Source organism: Arachis ipaensis, chromosome B9 (assembly GCF_059453495.1).
Source record: "Arachis ipaensis isolate K30076 ecotype BB chromosome B9, ASM5945349v1, whole genome shotgun sequence".
NCBI lineage: Eukaryota > Viridiplantae > Streptophyta > Magnoliopsida > Fabales > Fabaceae > Arachis > Arachis ipaensis.
In genome coordinates this window covers 77,876,342-77,881,793 of record NC_142444.1, presented here as the reverse complement: position 1 = coordinate 77,881,793, position 5,452 = coordinate 77,876,342, and the positions used below count along the sequence as shown (strand labels likewise).

General features: G+C 40.2%; 1 non-coding gene across 1 annotated transcript; it reads left to right on the top strand.

The window, feature by feature from the left end:
* The first annotated feature begins 5,120 nt into the window (after nucleotides 1-5,120).
* Nucleotides 5,121-5,228, top strand: LOC148545102 (small nucleolar RNA R71). Its single transcript, XR_015900854.1, has one exon. It is a non-coding gene; the product is annotated as a small nucleolar RNA R71 (small nucleolar RNA).
* Nucleotides 5,229-5,452: the final 224 nt, after the last annotated feature.

The following is a 5,452-nucleotide window of genomic DNA, read 5'->3' as shown; positions in this document are numbered from 1 at the left end:
ACACTTCCAACCCCGTCCTATCTCACCACTCGCCCAAAATGACTCTCATCAACCATCACAGTTGACACAACCACAACCAATTCTAAACTCTCAAAGACTCTATGTCCTAGAAATGATGATGGAAAGATACATGAAGGTGCAAGAAATGATGACAGTAGAGCAGGAAGAAATAAGGAAAAATCAAGAGATGATAAGCAGGAACCAAGAGGCCTCACTCAGAAGAGTTGAAAAGCAAATGGAACAACTGGTTCAAAACCTTGCTGAATTGGGCGAGAGAGAGGCAATCATATCCTTAAGGGCCACTGAAGATGACCCAAAGAACAGTGAAAAAGCTGCTGGGTTGAAAGGGAAAGCAGTTATGGAAAAAAATGAGAAGGCTAAAGGAAAAGAAACAATCATCAAGGAAAAGCCCACGGTGAGAGGGGGAAACCAAAGGCAACAGAAGCCTCAACTTCCATGATCAGAAGGTGAAGGATGTCAAGCTAATGACAATAAAAGAGCGCTTGTTGGGAGGCAACCCAACCTGAGGTAGTTTTCTTTTTATAGCTATTTCAATAAAAAGGTTACTTAGTTTTATCTATATTGCAAGAAGCTAAGTTTGGTGTTGCACACCAAAACAATCTAAGGGAGAATGAAGGATTCTAAGTTTGGTGTTCCACCAAAATCCCATCATAAAACGCATTCTCATTTTCTGCATAATGCTAGCTTCAAGCATTTAGATAAACTGGTTAACTATGCTATCTTTTCCTAAGTTTCCAGTTTTGTCACTTTTGAAAAAGAAAAAGAGTTTTACACATGGTTAATCTGATGCACAAGGACCATTGGCAAGGTACTAAGTTTGGTGTTTCCACACCAAAGTAAGTACAAAGGCCCACAAATAAATCATGCATGCTAACCATTGTTTCTAAGTGCTTGGGGAACAAGCAACTTTCAAATATCACTGCAGAGTACCATACAAACTTTTGGGAAGATTTAGCATCATCAATCAAAGAGACGAAAGAGGAATGTGAAGACCAACAATGATGATGAGGAAGAGGACAGCAAGTAGACTCCAAAAGGTTGTATTATTCATTATCAGATATTGCTGTGATTGAAAGTTATATTATACCCCTATCTGTCCTTCTGTCTAATATAGTTTTTCTGCAATTCAATAAGCAAGATGCTTGATTATTCACAACACTACACTTTTCACACTTGTTTGCACTCAATACTTCAAAAATGCATCACATGAAAGTTCTTTGAAAAGAAGGATTGAGGAATTAAACAATTTTGAGGCAAACAAAAGATTAGGAGAAGTGACGGTTCTAGTTGTATGATAATGTATTGAGGTTGCATGCTTATGAAAACTTGCATGGGAGCTCATAGGCGGGACATGAAGTTCAAAGAAGTATTGTGGAGATTCTCAAAAATTTATTGATCCAAGAAGCAGCAAACAAAACAAAAGAAAATAAAGAAAATACAAAAACAAAAAGAACATGGCCCAAGGCTCTGAGCATCAATTACTAGGCAGAAAAGAAAGAAGAAACAAAAACTCAAAGAGTTGTTATCCTAGTAAATGCTTGTGGTCGAATTGTATCAAAGAAAGAGGCTTGAGCAAGTAAATCCTTAGGGGTGCTTTAACACCTAATACCTTAAAACCAACTGGTTTGGGAGTATTGATTGAAAGCTTATCTAAAGAGCCGCTTTGAGATATGACACTTAGAGTCAAGGCCAAAGCAAGAAAACCATAAGCTGCTTCAAGGTGATTACATATAAAGAGACCTCCATGATACCATTTGGATGAAAATCCTAAGACCTAAGACTTCCAAGATGTAGGGACTAGTAAGCACTGAGGCCCTTGCATGAGCACATGATTTAGAGTTCACCCCACTGTCACTTGATCACTTCACTCACAGGACAGTACATGTAATTTTTCAAATCCATTCTGATTGAAAGAACCTTTGAGCATAATTCCTTTCTTGCTTGGGGACAAGCAAGCTTTAAGTTTGGTGTTGTGATGACAAGTCATCTTAGCCTAGTTTTACTAGCCTTTTTCTTTATATTTCAATTGAATTATGCACTTTCTTGAGCCATAAGCAAGCCAATTGGGTAGATTTCCATGTTTTCTTTGATTTAATCAACCATAGATGAATTAATGCAATTTCATGAGGATTTATGCTATAACTGCCACATATTATGAAAGAATGACAAACTCATGATTTTGAGCATAGCTTTGATGTGTTTGGTAGATTAATGATAGGTGAAGAAAGCTTGGAGAAAGGTTGAAGCAAGAAGGAATGGCTAGGAGCAAAAGAGAACAAAAAGTTTGAGCAAAAGTTTGCCTCAAACTTTAGCTCAAACTTTCGGATAAGTGAAAACACACCAGGGAACAAAAAGCTTGAGCAAAAGTTTGCCTAAAACTTTAGCTCAAACTTTTGGGAGAAAAGTTTCTGCCATTTAATTTTTTGCTCTTTAAGATTTAGCACTTTAACATTTCAGTTCTCTTTAATTTCATGCAAATTACCCATTCCCTTTATTTTCCATGCAATTTAAATTCTGCACATCACAAATCTCTCAACCAAATCTTGATTCGCTTGACTAAATCAACCACTAAACTAAAATTGCTCAATCCTTCAATCCCTGTGGGATCGACCTCACTCCCGTGAGTTATTATTACTTGATGCGACCCGGTGCACTTGCCGATGAGTTTTGTGTCAGATCGTTTTCCGCACATCAAGAACTTTCCAACCTCTTCTTCGGATCTCATGCCGGATCTCCGGATATTCGCCCTTTTTGAGCTTAAAAGCGACCTCGAGGATCACCTTCTTCTTGGCCACAACTTCATAGAAATGGTCTTGATGCACCCATGAGAGGAATCTCTCCATCTCCCATTACTCGGAGGTGGAAGCTTTTGCCTTCCCTTTCCTCTTTCTAGAGGTTTCTCCGGCCTTTGGTGCCATTAATGGTTATGGAAAAACAAAAAATCTTTAGCTTTTACCACACCAAACTTAGAAGGTTGCTCGTCCTCGAGCAAAAGAAGAAAGAAGAGGGTAGAAGAAGAAGAAATAGAGGAGATGGAGGGGGCTTTGTGTTTTGGCCAAAGGGGAGAAGTAGTGTTTAGGTTGTGTGAAAATGAAGGAGTAAAGATGGGTTTATATAGGAGTGGAGAGTGGGGTATGGTTCGGCCATATAGAGTGCGTTTGGGAGGGAAAGTGGTTTGAATTTGAATGGGGAGGTAGGTGACGTTTTATGAACGATGGATGTGGATTGGTGAAGGGTTTATGGAGAAGAGGGTGGGATTTGATAGGTGAGGGGTTTTTGGGGAAGAGGTATTGAGGTGATTGGTAAATGGGTGCAGAAGAGAGAGAGAGGTGGGGTAGGTGGGGATCCTGTGGGGTCCACAGATCCTGAGGTGTCAAGGATATCTCATCCCTGCACTAAGTGGCGTGCAAAAACGCCCCTTTCTGCCAATCCTGGCCTTAAATGCCAGGCTGCTGCCCATTTCTGGCATTTAACGCCAGCTTCTTGCCCATTCCTGGTGTTAAACGCCAGCTTCTTGCCCATTCCTGGCGTTAAACGCCCAGAATGGTGCCAGACTGGGCATTTAACGCCCATTCTGCTACCCTTACTGGCGTTTAAACGCCAGTAAGTTTCTCCTCCAGGGTGTTCTATTTTTCATTCTGTTTTACCTTTTGTTTTTGCTTTTTCAATTGTTTTTGTGACTTCACATGATCATCAACCTATAGAAACCATAAAATAACAAAAGAAAATAGAAATTTAACATAGATAATTAAAGATTGGGTTGCCTCCCAACAAGCGCTTCTTTAATGTCAATAGCTTGACAGTGGGCTCTCATGGAGCCTCACAGATGTTCAGAGCAATGTTGGAACCTCCCAACACCAAACTTAGAGTTTGACTGTGGGGGCTCTGTTTGACTCTGTATTGAGAGAAGCTCTTCATGCTTCTTCTCCATGGATACAGAGGGATATCCTTGAGCTTTAAACACAAGGGAGTCTTCATTCACTTGAATGATCAATTCTCCTCTGTCAACATCAATCACAGCTTTTGCTGTGGCTAGGAAGGGTCTGCCAAGGATGATGGATTCATCCATACACTTCCCAGTCTCTAAGATTATGAAATCAGAAGGGATGTAATGGTCTTCAACCTTTACCAAGACATCCTCTACAAGTCCATAAGCCTGTTTCTTTGAATTATCTGCCATCTCCAGTGGGATTCTTGCAGCTTGTACCTCAATGATCCCTACCTTCTCCATTACAGAGAGAGACATAAGGTTTATACTTGATCCCAGGTCACACAGAGCATTCTCAAAGGTCATGGTGCCTATGGTACAAGGTATTGATGAGCAATGGAGGTTCATCCTCCCAAGTCTCATTACCAAACAACCTGGCATTTAGCTTCATGATTGCTCCAAGGTACTTAGCAACTTGCTCTTCAGTAACATCTTCATCCTCTTCAGAGGAAGAATACAAATTTCTAATGGAGGACCTTGTTTCAGTCATGAAACTTTGAGTGGTATTGATTAGATCAGAGACAATAGCTGCTAAGTCAGAGTGGCTCTACTTAGAATTCTCTGTTTGGTGCTGAGAAGATGATGGAAAAGGCTTGCTATTGCTAAACCTGTTTCTTCCACCATTATTGTTGTTGAAACCTTGTTGAGGTCTCTGTTGATCCTTCCATTAGAGATTTGGATGATTTCTCCATGAAGGATTATAGGTGTTTCCATAGGGTTCTTCCATGTAATTCACCTCTTCCATTGTTGGGTTCTCAGGATCATAAGCTTCTTCTTCAGAGGAAGCTTCCTTAGTACTGCCTATTGCTGCTTGCATTCTAGACAGACTCTGAGAAATCATATTGACTTGTTGGGTCAATATTTTATTCCGAGCCAATATTGCATTCAGAGTATCAATCTCAAGAACTCCCTTCTTCTGAGTTGTCCCATTATTCACAGGATTCCTTTTAAAAGTGTACATGAATTGGTTATTTGCAACCATTTCAATGAGTTCCTGAGCTTCTGTAGGCGTCTTCTTCAGATGAAGAGATCCTCCAGCAGAGCTATCCAATGACATCTTGGATAGTTCAGACAGACCATCATAGAAAATACCTATGATGCTCCATTCTGAAAGCATGTCAGAAGGGCACCTTCTGATCAATTGCTTGTATCTTTCCCAAGCTTCATAGAGGGATTCACCTTCCTTCTGTCTGAAGGTTTGGACTTCCACTCTAAGCTTGCTTAATTTTTGAGGTGGAAAGAACTTTGCCAAGAAGGCATTGACTAGCTTTTCCCAAGAGTTCAAGCTTTCTTTAGGTTGTGAATCCAACCATGTTATAGCTCTGTCTCTTACAGCAAAAGGAAAAAGCATGAGTCTGTAGACTTCAGGGTCAACCCCATTGGTCTTGACAGTGTCACAGATTTGCAAGAATTCAGTTAAGAACTGTGGAGGATCTTCCAATG